At 43.6% G+C, this 13,969-nt stretch overlaps 1 protein-coding gene across 2 annotated transcripts in view; it reads left to right on the top strand.

Annotated features, from left to right (window-relative positions):
- Positions 1–13,969, top strand: part of NRK (Nik related kinase) — a 99,367-nt gene that overhangs the window by 18,565 nt on the left and 66,833 nt on the right. The window lies entirely within an intron of this gene.

Genomic DNA, 13,969 nt, shown 5'->3' with positions numbered 1-13,969 from the left:
TACCCTACCCCTGTTTGCTATCAGCACAGGAACCCATTTCTGCAGATGTGCTCCTGAGGTTTAGTGTGTGACTCGTGTGCTCATGGACAGGGCTGTGCTGGTGCTGTTAGGTCAGGGGGGTGTGCCTGGTGCTGGTGAGGAAGCAGAGCAACAGCTCTCTTGAGGTTTGGCAGAAAATAGTTTCTTATGTTATTTTTCTTGACTTCCTTTTGTTTTGGGGAAAAAAAAAAAAGTTTTAGCAGGTAGAAGGTTGTTGCCTTGCCACAGAAACATGTTCTCGTGTTCATGGCTGTTGTGAGGGCAGAACCACTCACTAGCTGGACCCACCCTTGACTGTGGCCAACATTTGCTGCCCTAATTAGTGAGAAAACCCCTGTTCTCATTTGATCCTGAGACATATGGATATTAGGCTTACACCAGTCAGCCTTTTAATCAGTGTTAAATGCTGACTTCCCAAAACCAAAGTCTTTTAAAAAAGAAGTAAAAGCTGGTAACAAAAATAAATGGGGATGTTTGAAGAGTTTGGCATTAATCTCCATTCTCTTCTATTAAAGCCACTGCTAAACTGTACAGACAGAAGTGGAGCTATGCAAAAGATGAGCACTTTGGAAAATCCATTGTGGCTATATCAGTGAAAAGGAAATGCCAACCAAACCAATGCAGGCCAGTGAGAATGTCCACACAGAACAAAACTGAGATGGAAATACATTTCTAATTAAATTGGGTCAAACCACATGTGCAAACTAGGTCTTTAAAAATTAGTATTTGCAACTTAAATTTTTACAGTCCTTTGCACATGATGTCATTTGTTTTACCTATTCAACGTGAATGAAAAATACTGACAGTGGCATTCTGATGCTTTATGCTCACCTTGCACTCATTTGATTATAGAGTAAATGGCAAATAAGAATCAGTGCTGGGGAGCCAGTTCTTAAATTGGTCTAAGTGACTAATTCCAGAACACCTTCTTGATTTGTATTTGCTCTCTCTCTAACCTTTCTATTACTGAATATAGTTATTTTCTTGTGAAAACAGATATTAAAAATGCATATCTTCTGTAAGCCTCAGTGAGGCAAACATGAAAACACTTTTGCAATGTTAATGCTAAGACTAGAGGGAAGAAGCCTACAAGCACTGATGAGAGATGGGTTTATAGATCGAAGTAAATCCTGAAGTTGTCTAAAACTTCCTGGGTTTTGAGGGAAAACTAAACGGTGAAACTAACAAAATGCAGGTTTGTCTTTTCTTATCCTGTCCTCCACCTCTGACCTTGGCAGTCCCAGTTCCTTTGCTGATCCTTTAGGATCTCTGCTAGCCTGTACACTTGTGGTCAACACAACCAACCTGGGGCAAGAGCCACCTGTGCCTGGGCTGGCTGCCCATCGCCCCCTGCTCTAGAGGTGTTGGGAGGAAACCATGGAACCCACCCTGGATCCCTCCCCTCCAAAGGAAGGGAGTTTGTCTCCATCTCTGATTTGCACAGAGCATGTAGGAATTGATTTATCTTTGAGATTTCTATCTGTCTGTCAGTTTGGGTTGAAATGAGCTGGCAGGTTTAAACATGGTTGGGTGCAAGGGCAGCACGATCAGGTATGCCTTGTTTTCTTAAGAAACCTGGCTAAGATGCTGTCTGTGATAGTGCAGGAAAGCTTGTGATTCCCTGGAATCCCATGTCCCTCCCTGAACCTGAAGGGTTGGAAACCGGGAGGCCATACAGAGCACTCAGGAGGTAGGTGTTCTGGTGTGTTGTTTTCACATGCTCTTTGATCATTGTTATTTTTTAAGGAGCTTTTGTTGTAGCTAGACAACTACTTATTTAAATTTCTGCTCTTTAAATATGTGTATTGGCAGCACTGCAGAATTTTAGCTGACCCTGTGAAATTTTTCTCTGGCTCGTATTACCAGATTTATCCTGAGGAGCAATGTGCTGGCAGTGGTGTGTTTTGGCATCTGCATGTGGATGACAGAATATGCAAAGAAGCTGCAAAAGGAAGTTAGTTTGAAACTTGTGGATGGTTAAACTTTTAAAGTAAATTTTTAACTGAATGCAATTAGATGATGTTAAAGCAGAGATGCCACGTTTTGAAGCTTACGTTATACATGGGAACCAGACTTAAGATACTTGCTACTCCCCATTTCTCCAGCAAGCTGCTGGCATTAGCTGGGTGCCTTGTGGAATGTTTAGGTTGTTTTGCTGTTTTGTTTTTTCTTTCTTGACAGCTGCTTTGTGATGGGATGCAACTGGTTAGGCAGGCTATTGCCATTACAAGCCAAAGGCAAGCAGAGTGTTCAGAGCTTGGCAAATGAGAAGTGGGTTTGAGACTGAGTCATGGGAAGGGTTTTGATGCAACCTCATTGACACTTGAGTTTCCATGGGCTGGGCCAGTGGATTTCAGACTTTTAGTTTTGAGCATTTGTATATGTGTTGGTGTGTGTTTGTGTGCACTTTTGTCCGTTGTACTTTGGGCCCTGTTGTATTTGGTGTTGAACAAGTTTATGGAAATGTCATTACTGCCTGGGAAAGCTTCATGTGATGTTCCAACTGACAAATTTTGGGTGAGGAGAATCCAGTCAATTCTTCATGGCTATGAACTTTGGGTAGTAGCACTACAGTTGGTTGTCACTTTTACACAAATTGACACAATGCAGTAATAGCACAGATTAATTTCTTCTGCCACAAACTCTGACCCCAACTGCTGATGGGATCAGTGTGGATCTTCTCCAACAGAGAAAGCATTGAATATACACATGTTTTTAAAAGTTGATGTGAAGTGGCGTTTGTTTTGCTTGAGAAATTTGACCTTTTATGGGATACGTTGAGATCCAAGAAATTCAACAGCATAAACTTCAGTGGAGCCAGAACTGAGTGCAAGAACCCAGGTGTTAAGAGAAACCATCATAAGCTGTTGGTGGGAAGTCCTGCACTGCAGGGACTGTCTGAGGGGAGAGGAGGAGTCTCCAGCCTGTACTGGGGCTTTGCTTTTGTATTACCCATTTACATGGTTCACCCTACAGTGCACTACTCCATCTTACATTGTACCAAATGAATTTGAGTTATTTGAACAGGCAAGGCAAGGAGATGAAAGTTTCAAAATTTGGTAGAGCTGTTCAAGAGTTAATTACAGAAAACTCTTGGTCCCTTTGTGACCAATTCTTCCAATGGTTAGCTGCTACTTTTGCTTTATACTTGCTGGTAATTATGCTTGTCTGCATTGCTTAAAGCTTTCTGGTTCTTCAGCTGTAATGTGTTTAGCTGTTTTCTTGAAATTATTCTCCATAGGTATTTTAAATTTTTTTTTCCCTCTCAGGAGTTCACTGTTCATTTTTCTCTCTGCCATGGCTGACTTCAGTCCTTGCAAGCAATACAGAAAATTGAAAGATATGTCACTGAACAGTAATTCAAGAACTATTACTGCACATCTGACCTCTAGTTTGCTCAGGAGAACATTTGCCAAACAGGCTTCTGCTGTATAAAGCTGATGAGACCAGTTTAGAAAAAAAAATAACACCAAAGCTCTCAACAAATTCAGGTTTTTTTTCCTTAGGAAAGTGAACTTGAAGCACTGGTCCTTAGTTTAGTTAGAAAAACAATGTATCCTTTACTTTGAAGAATAATTAGAAGGGTAGTCTGCTTTTGTTTTGGAAACCAGCTTAATACTGAAAGCCTTTCCAAACGTTTAAGTAACTTTCCCTCGAGTTTTGCAAACCATCTGGCCCATAGGATTTTGGAAGGAAATAGGAATTGACTGCTGCTGCGAGATCAGTGCCATGGAGTTCATCTCTCTCAGAGCTCATTCAGAAATCTGGAGACAGATGCATTTTCTCCCAGCCTAATTGTGTCCATTAACTCCTTTTTTATTTTTGGAGAGGAGGCATCAAATCCAGCCAAATGAAAAGGCACGAAAAGGCACTGAGAGTAGATGCTCTTTTTTTTCTCAGTTAAGTGCTCTATGACAGGTTTTGTATGTCTGTGAAAAATATGACTTTTCCTTGGGCAAACCTCTGCTGAACTTGACAGCAGTACCCAGTAAACTTTTTGACTTCAGGATTCACCTCAGCTGAAGAGAGGTTTAGGGAGAGTATTTGCCATGGAGAACTGACATAAAGCCTCAAGAGAAACCCATTTAATGCCAGTTGATAGGATTGGGCTGTCTTTTGCAGTGCCATGTGTTGATGTCTCACAGTCATCTGTGGAGGGATGCAGCCCCACATGGTATTGCAGTCTGTGTGAGAAACACAACAGCAAAACTGGAGTGAAAAAGTAGATCACCTTTAATGTTGGTGCAGCTCTCGTCATCTAGGCTGAAACTTGCAGTCCAAGCTGTGTACTCTGCCTCCTTGAAAGCCATTTAAGAAATAATCCCAGCCACACAATTTTAATCCATGTTCTGCCTTAATTGCAAGAGAAAATGCAGCTGTATTACACTTACTGTTCAGAGGAACACTGAAGGATTTTTTTATAAGTTTTTAAAAATTCAGTGATACGATTGCTGAGAGCCTAATGTGCACAAAGTTATATTTACGTGGGATAGAAGGCTCATAAAGCCTTTATTAGAGTATGTCTGGGAAGGCTACAGTACTTAAAAAGTAAAACGTGCCTCTCCTAACATGAGGTTTGTAATTGCTGTGTGCAGCTTGACCTTCAGAGCTCCACAGCCATGGTGAGCCAAAAACCCTTCCTTTGAGGGATTCCTGCCCTGAAATCCTGGCCACCCATCAGCTGACCTCCTGCAGTCCAGCCCGAACTTCCTTCAGCAGGATGAGGCCGGTGGGACACGTTTCAGGACTTGTGACTTCATCCAGCAGAGATGTGCTGGGTAGAGATGGGCTCTGGTGCTGTGACTTGTAAGCGGATGCACATGAGTCAGGCAGTGAAAATTCACTGGGGTGGAGGGATTTGATTTGTACCTCTCCCTAGACTGACTTAGCTTCTCGACAGCCCCTGGTCTGCAGACTGAAAGCCTTCCAAAGGTTAAGGCTTTTTTCCAAAACTGTTTATTTTTCTGGATGAATAGACTTTTGGTACAGTGGACTTGTGCTGTCATAAATCACTGTTAGGCTGCCCAGGTGCTGAGTGGGACTGGCCCTGTGCCAGGGCTGTTTGCAACCCTCCTCATCCCTCCTTCCTTGCTGCCCCATCTCCCTCCCTGACACCCCACATCCCTGCACTGGGTGTCCGAGGTCCCTGCTGCTGCTGGCTGCCTGCAGAGCCACCAGCCTGGGCAGCCCCAGGGTAGAAAACACACCCTGGCAGGAGAAAGCCTCTTGTGTCTGCAAAGCCTCTGGTGTCCTGGCAGGGGTATCAAGCTGTGATGGGTGTCTGAGGCTGGAAAGCCAGTGGCTTGTTTCAACAGATGTTAAGGGATGTGACAAATGCCAAAACCCAGGATGAATGGCAAGGCTGTTGGAAATTACTGTTTGTGCCAATACTGAAGTTTAGGCTCAAAGAAATCAGGTTTTATGTCCCAATAAATGGAGTGTGAGGAAAAGGGGATAACTGCACAGCCTGCTTTTCAGACCTCTCCTCCCATTCACTGTGCTGCTCTCTGAGTTGCTGTCTGGACTTGGGTATGGCCCCAACATGGTTTTTTTCTTTCCCTGCTGGTAGCAGCTCCCATTCAGGCCATTTAGCAAAGCTCACACGTTTCTTTGGGTGTCTGAAGAGAAGCCATGGGAGCTCAGGGGCCTTGGGGTTACCTCTAAGGTCAAGTCACCTGAGTGACTTTCCAAACAGAGACAAAGCTTAAGAGCATTTGTCTTCCTCTTAGACCTTCCTTTGTATCTCCAGATACGAAACAGATTGGGCCAGATCCAGTTCTGTCAGAGTGAGAGCCTGGTCCTTCATCAGGGGTAGCTCTGCCTTGGGCAAGTCCAGCCAGCACCCACCCCCAAGGGATGTGGTCTCAGGTTGTCTTTCCCAGCTGCTGGAGAATGTGCCACGTGCTGCAGCCCTGGATTTCCCACTCATCCCCACCAAGGCCCATCAGCCTTTTTACCTGCCTCAGGAGGAATGCTCTTGTTCTTCTTTCTTGCATATTGTTCATGTTGTTTAGAAACTGGAAGTTGCAATAGGGTATTTAAAGCATCACATCTGCATGTTGGCTGAATAGGGAGAAGCCTCAGGAAAGGGTACTTTCCAGATTCCTCCAAGTGGGTCTGAAGCTGCAGATACCAGCCATTTCAAAAAAAGAAGAAAAAAATCTCCTTTCTTCATATTATGCCTACCGTGGTATTTTCAAAAGTGCCTAATGCTGTGCTTGATCTTGCTCATTGCAATGTGAATGACCTCTTTGGGAGCAGGTTTCAAAAAAAAAATTGCCAAATCTTTCTTTAGTCCGATCTCTACTCTTACTCAAGAATGCAGTAGCCTTGAGTGGTTCATGTTTTGCATAAGGATGGTAATCTGATTAACTAAACCTTGCAAAAAATGTAGGTACTAAAATATGTGTTTGCAAAAGGGCTTGAATTTGTTCCTTTGTTTCATTTTCTTTTCCCACTGGGCTGTACTCAGACACAGACAAACATCAGGCAAAGCAAACAATCTGTGTTTCCATTTGTACAATGGGAGGAAATAGGAATTAAAAGGAAGAAAAAAAAAAAAAAAGCTGGACAGAAAAACTGCTTCTGGTGCCTCTTGGGTTTTACAGTTTGTAAGGGCTGTGGTACAGGCACTTGCAGTAGGGATGAAAAACTGTCCTTTTCCTCCAAAGATCAAGGTTGTTTCATGTGGTACCACTGAAATGACCCCTATCCATCCCTCCCTTCTAGACAGCATCGACTTGGATAGAATTTTAAGTGATTGATAGAAGTTAACATGTTCTAATCTCTTCCCTTGGCTAATGTGTTGCTATTTTAGTGTACAGGAAGTCCTCCTATACCACTGCCAATTTAGTTGTCTGTAGAGTGTCAGGAGTTAGTGATATTTTTGTTTGTTTAATCATGTGACCAGCAGGGGTCCTGAGAGAAATTTCTAATTTCTTTTTTTTAACATCTTACCCCTTAAACATCTAAAACTGAATTTTAAAAAACCAACTTTATAAAAACAGCATTTTGACTTTGAGTGAGTGCAAAATACCTGATTCTGGGATGGGAGGGAAGAGAGAGAAGCAATGGGAGGGATAGAATGACCTGTTCTGCACAGAAATAGGGCAGTGATGTTTGCTAGGAAAGAAACTTGTTTTTCACTGAGTATTCAGGTCATTTTTGCTGTATAAATTAGCTAACTTTTACAAAATTATCCTTTTTCATTTAGAATGCAGTGCTATTACTTTAACAGTTTTTAATTTCTCTATAGATAGTATATGTCTCTAATAATTCTTCATTAATGTAACATGCTTTTTCTTAAAGTGCACTGAGTGTTATTAATTAACTTTCTTTATATATCTACATGCAGACACATGAGATTTTACTGTTAATGTTTCACAACATGAGTTCTGGGACATGCTAAGTAGCATCCAACTTCATCGTGGTCTGTACTGAAAGTGATAAATCTTGGCTAATTTCTTGGAACATAGATAATAATAAAGTACAGTAAGAATTAGCATCTAGAAGGAAAAAAAAAAATGATAAACGTTGAAGAACATGTCTCGATTGTTTACAGTGGATTAATATTTATGTTGTTCACTACTTTGGCCAGCTGTGGACAAGGTTGATTGTGTTTTGTAGCATTCAGGTGATGCCCTTGGCTTTCCCTGGTAGGAAAGCATCTATGGCCAGCTCTGAAGGCAGCTCTGAGTCAGTCAAGCAGTTCCATTACAATGTAAAGGACTAAGTGGCAGTGTTGGATGGTCTGAAAGGAGCCTTCGTGTTGTTGAAGCAGAAGTGTCAGATCTCCAACTGATTGTGCAGTTAATGGTGAGAGAGGGTGTTCATGGAGGACAGGGAAAAGGAAATGCAACATTTGACTGTGCTGGCTTAGTGTTTCTGGGTGACACCTGGGACTGCTTGGAAATTGGGCACCAAATGTGGGGATCAAATGGCAAATGTGTTGCATCCATGCGGTCAGCTTTTCAGTGATGCCACTGAGTTTGGTTTCTGAGGGAAGTCCTTGCATCCTGCACTGCTGGCATGGAAACAGGCACAAGGAAATGAGGGTGTGTTCCAGCTGGGAGGTGAAGCTGAGGACTGCCCTGAAGGTGGCCCGAAACAAGGCACAGGCTCCCAGATCTCAGCATTACAAAGAAGAAAAGAAATGCTCTAGGGGAATACAACTCTTTGATTTACATGATAGAGCAGACATGCAAGCGTTGTGACAGAAGGGCCACCAAGACTTTATAATGTCAAATGAAGAAGGCTTCCTGCAGCTTGAGTGGCATGATTAAAAGGATAAATCTGTAATCAAAATTATAGCCACATTCCCACCTGGCTGGTGTTCTGAATTCTTCATGGGGTTTTGCGGGGAAAAATCCCCAACTTTCTCTAACTGGTAATTGTCTGCCCAAGGCTGATGTGTGTTGTGGTTCGTTGGGGGTTTTGTGCTTTTTGTGTTTTGTGTTTTTTTAAAACTCAGAATTGATGTGGTTTACATGTCATGGTTTACAATGAAACAGATGATTTCTGGAATCCAGTGCTAGTATTCAGTGCATGACTGACCTTGAGCTCTGCCTCCGACCATTAACTGACAAAAACAAACTAGAAGCTTCCAAACTCTTAATAACTTCTTTGGAATTTAGTCCCGTCTCACTTCAAGCCTTGCATTACTGCTGTATTTTTAGCTGAAGAGCTCCATCCATGACTGCAGTGGGTTGTCTCGTGTGGTACCAGTTGCTGAGACCAGGATTACAGACTGGTCTTCCTGCCAGACCTCTCCTGGAAGCTGTCTGCTCAGGTGACATTTCTCGGCACCAAAATGCTACGGCCCCAGATGTGCAAACCCTGTCCCCTCTTTATGTTAGTGCAGACCCCAGGGGACAGCAGGATGGCCATTGTGAGCAGCCATGTGCTGTAAAACAGTAGCTGTATCTAAACTGCTCTGCAAGAGCAGCTCATCTGCAGGTTTTATGTTCTTGGGGTCTTCTCCATGCTGTGCTGACCCCCAGCATGCTCTGGGCAATGTGAGCAGGCAGAGCTGGTGTTTCCAAGCTGGTTCTGGGACAGGTGATAGCAAACTTTGCTCATCTCCTCTACAGAGCTGGGCCTAAGCAGAAAAGCCCAACGTAGGTTGAAAGGGAAACAGAAGGATCACGACTTGGTTAAGGTCATGTGGAATAGGACATAGGTTTTCCTGGATCCCTATATAGGGTGTTGTTCATTTGATATATAGTGTCTTTAAGGCTTTCTTTGGGTTACCAGGATGGAAAGGGTGGAAAGAAGGGGGGCAAAAGGGTGGGGTCCCATCCTTCAGGGCACAGGAGGCTGAGCTGGCAGCCTACCAGCAACCACAGGGCCACATGCTGACTTACCCGAGATGAGCTCAGACTTCAAAGTTTGTAAATGGCTTTTGACAGGAAACCTGCTTGCTGAAGCTCACTTTCAGTAAGAGCTTGCAGCAAAACAGCTTTGCCTTCACCCCACTCCCAAAGGGCCACTGCCTGCAGAGGTTATCCCTTAATAAATGCTTCTGGGTGAGAAAGTCCTCTGGCCTTGGAAGTTCTCCACCTCCAACAGCTAGAACCTGCTTTCAAATACAAACCTTTAACATCCAGGAAAGGTCCCAGGAATTAAGTTTGCAGTATCTGCCAGCTTTATGGGTTACACTGGGTGCAGGCAGGTCTGTAGGGGATCGCCCAGGAGCCCCACAGCCTCATGCAGATCTTGTGAGCAGTTTGAGGCTCTGCACAGCTGAAGTGCACAGCACGTGTGTGTGCCTGGTGGCAGAGGGCATTCAAGGTGGAGTTGCCCTCTGCCTGGGCACAAAGATGCAAAGTGGTAAGTGTTGGCAGCTTCTGGCACACGAGAGGTAATCCCCTCACAGCCTCACCAAAACTGCTGCTTTTTAAGGGAGAGTAGAGTGGGGTTGTGCTTCTGTTTGCAGACAGGACATGGACACAAAGCAGTGACTTTTGCGCAGTCAAACCCACCAGCTTTGTGCTGCCTTGGTATTATGCTGCTGCAGGCAATCCTTGTCCTTCACGTGGGCTTTTTCCTTCTCCAGTTAAATGGGGACAGCTACATCAGACAGACCCAAAACCACGTGGACATTAACGAGCACTGTTTGCCAAAAAGGAAACCTGTGATGGGACCGCCGTGGGCTGCCTTGGCATGGTGCACAGCCCTGTAACAGGACAGCTGGGATGTGGTGTCTGGCCATGCAATTGTCCACTTGAAATCTGTTGGATCACAGAAGGGGAAAGAAGCTGATGGGAGCTGTTTGCCAATCCTAGGAAGAGAGGGCTGTGCAAGATCTGGGAGGGAAGCTACCAAACAGAGTTGTTGAAATGTGACCCAAAGCCTTAGCATCTCAGGTTGGACACTATCTTCAGAGATCCCTTCCAGCCCCTGACATTCTGTGATTCTGTGTGTCACTGGGATCTTGGGTCTCTGGTTGTAATTGTGGCCAAAGCCAGGGACTGCCCAGAATTTTTGTTTGGATCTGGCAGGAGAAGGTGTTGTACATGACTCAGTGCACCTTTTGGTAAATATACTTAATCCATGTAAAACCCCTTTATCAGCTGATGGCTTGACTGCTAATGCTGATACTCTTGTTGGATGTAAGTAGAAAAATACATGTCTTGACCCACAGTAGAGGGCATAGATAAGCTGTTCCTTTATCTGATTGAGCTAAAAAGATAAATACATATCCAATAGAAAGAACACTGAGCTGTCTGTCCTGTTCAGTGTATATCTCCCTGCAGAAATAATGCATGGATGATGCTCATCAGGCCCAGATCTTTTGGCATAAATTAGCAGTGTAGAGATTTGAAATATGTGTATGCTGGCTCCAGGTTTGCTGAATGTTACTGTAGTGACTGACTGACAGCTGCAGCAAACCTGGTGTGGAAATATTTTCTGGAGGAGACAAGGAATTTAGCTGGACTCAAAGCTAATGGGAGAGTTTTCTTCCAGCTTGGATACCTCATCAAAATGTAGGCAAGAGCTTCAATTTTAGAAAGTCATTGAGCTTCAGAATTGCTCATGTCTGAGCTCTGTATGAGCTTGATAGTGTTTAATGCTGCATTCTTGGGTGGGATAGGAATGACTTGCAGATGGCTGTTGGATGTTTTGGCTGCGTTCTCCAGAGATGAAACCTGCTCACAAACCAAGCAGTTGGGTGGAAGATGAAGCCTTTTATTAGGGAAACAGTTTCTGAGGAAATTTGCAACCGAGGATGTTGAACCACAACAGGCTGATCTCCCTTAATGGCCCTGTGAGGATGGGCAGGGGTGGACTGCACAGAGGGCTGGGAGGGCAATGCCCCTTCTTCTACCTCCTGTTTTGGATTAAATAAAAATGGTTGAATGTCTGCCTGTCTCATCACAGGAAGTGAATTCCATTTGTTGATTTAATTTGGTTGAGAAACAGTTAAAACAGCCTGTTGCTTCTAGGGGCTTTAAAGGAACAAACCACCACCTCTCTCAAAACAATTCAAATATGCTCAAACTTGTGGTTTCAGCAAAAGTAGGAATTTGTGAGTTCCCATGAACTCTATCTGACCTTGGAGATTTATTGATAAATGAAAAAATAAGGGGCCATGCCCTGAAACCTTTCCTTACTTAGGCACTGGTCTCAGTGTATTACCAAGAAGCCCAGGGCTGGGTTCAGGATGTTTACTGCTTTTAGAGATAACCTTGAAAGAGTTTGAAAAACCAATGTAAAGGAGAGGGACCTGAGATTTTTTTGTTCCAAATGGCAGTGCAGCTTTACTGTGTGCATTAGAGCAAGTGTAATGTTGAGCACATCACTCTGCTCAGATACACAGCACAGATGTGATGGGTCTCATGAACATGAGTGTCTTCTGAAAGCTTCAGCCCTCTTATTGTGTAATCTTGCAGTAACACACTCACTTTTTGGGTGGTGGTGCTGAGGTCAGTAGGGTTCCAGTGTGCAACCACAGCTTGCAGGGACTGCTGGTGTATGAGTGAACTTTTGGGTGGCTTCACTTCTGCCTCTGTTTTCATAACGAATGGAGCAGGCAGGGATGTTCCGGGGAGAAGGAATAAAATTTAGGGTGTCTCCAGCGATCTCTGATTATTCTGTCTCCAGAAAGTGAACGTTTCTCTGTAGCAATATTTTAAGGTTTTGCTTGTGTATGTTGGGAAGGTGTCAGAGGTAAAGAGAAATGATGGTGTGTGCTGTTTAATTCTGCCATATTGTTGTATACATTACCAGATGCAGCAGCTTCTTAGATGTATGAATCCTTTATTTTAGGATAATGAACAGCTGTAATCTGACAAAATAAATCTGCCAAGATGGCAGTGAAATTAGTATCTCACCCCTTTTAGATAGTTGATGAAAGACAGATATAGCTATATAGATACGTTTACACCTTTCCATGAGGTTGACCTGCAGCCCTCTCCATTGCCCTGCACAAACTCATGGGGTGGGGGCAGATGAGGTTCTCCAGCTTAATACAACCAAGAAACATGGAAGATTCTTTTCAAAAGGTATGGTAACAGTTGTTGAAAACAAATTGCTGTGAGTTGGGAATTAGAGCAAGCCATCAGGAATGAGGTTTTACTGCTCCATTCCTTTCAACCCTCTTGAGAAGAGTTTGGATTCTCTGGTGGTTTGAACCACTCTGTTTTGTTCCAGGATAAAAGGTGTAAAAGAACATGAGGGTGTGTAGTTAACAGAATTTACTTCCATGTAAGGCTGGATTACCCAGTCAGAGTGTTTATTGCAGGTGAGGCAGTGCAGAGGGATGTCTGGGTGTGAGTCTGTGCATTTCTTTTAGGTTATTATTGCCTTTGCAAGGTGTGAGGAGGACGAGGCATGGGACATGATCCTGCCCTCCCTAGACAGACCAAGCTCTTGTCAGCAGTCAGCCCAATTGTAGACATGGAGCTGTTGGGAATGCAGGAGCAGAACTGGGTTGTGTATCTCATTTAACAGGGACACATTTGTTGTGCAAAGATGAATCACAACCCATAAAAACTGGGTTTTTTTTTTCCTATAAATACTAATTTTTCCAAATTTTGGGGGGGTCAGAATTAGTATTCTCATATGGTAAAAGTGAGTGAGAGCAGTAGGTTTGCAAGGAGTGAACACTATGGCTGCAAAATAACAGGTGTGTGTTATACAGAATCATGGGGTAATTTTGCCAGGTATCATGCTTTGAAATGAAAACTAAATGCCCAGCCTTTCCCCCTTCCATATTCTTATGAATTTTCAATGTCAAGTGCAGTTCTAGCATAGTGCTGATTGATTTTTTTCAGTAAAGAAGCCCACCTCCATGCTTCACTGGAGTTGTGAAAATTAGTGTTGATTCTTGACATCATCCTTAGCAAAAGACTTTTTTTTTTTTTTTTTGATGGGTCTGCTCTGTGTGGTGGCCAAAGACATGGAATTATCAGTGTATTTTACTCCAGCCAAACTCTGGAGTTAAATCAGGGTGCCAGTGTGTCTGGCATGACTGTGTTTTGTGGAAGGGCCTCTCTCACTGTATTGCCAAGACATTCAATGCCTGGAAACATTTGCAAACAATGGTCTCCAACAAAGGGGCCGTGGCTGTGGGGAGGAAGCTTTCTAACAGGGATTGACGTCAGCTGGGATGGATGCTGACCAAACACCAGCATCTGTCAGGCCAGCACTTGTCACTGCCCATCTGCTTTCAGCCACTGTGGTGTGTGTGTGTCTCCTGGGCCTGCTCAGGGTGTGTCCCATTTGTCTTCCTCCTGAGGTCTGTGGTTATATATAAACCTCATCGTTCTAGTTTATGAGAAAAAGCTTTGCAGCCCCCCCGGGGTGCTTCCACGGAAAGAGGGCACTTAGAAATGTACAAAAACTCAGCAGGATTTAGTTTTCTCTAAAAGGAAACATGACTGTGACATATTGCTGGGGAACAAGGAATCATTTTTCTTTGATGCAAAAT

This window comes from Heliangelus exortis, chromosome 14 (genome assembly GCF_036169615.1).
Source record: "Heliangelus exortis chromosome 14, bHelExo1.hap1, whole genome shotgun sequence".
Taxonomy (NCBI): Eukaryota; Metazoa; Chordata; class Aves; order Apodiformes; family Trochilidae; genus Heliangelus; species Heliangelus exortis.
The sequence above is the reverse complement of the archived record's forward strand: the minus strand, read 5'-3'. Positions and strand labels throughout refer to the sequence as shown.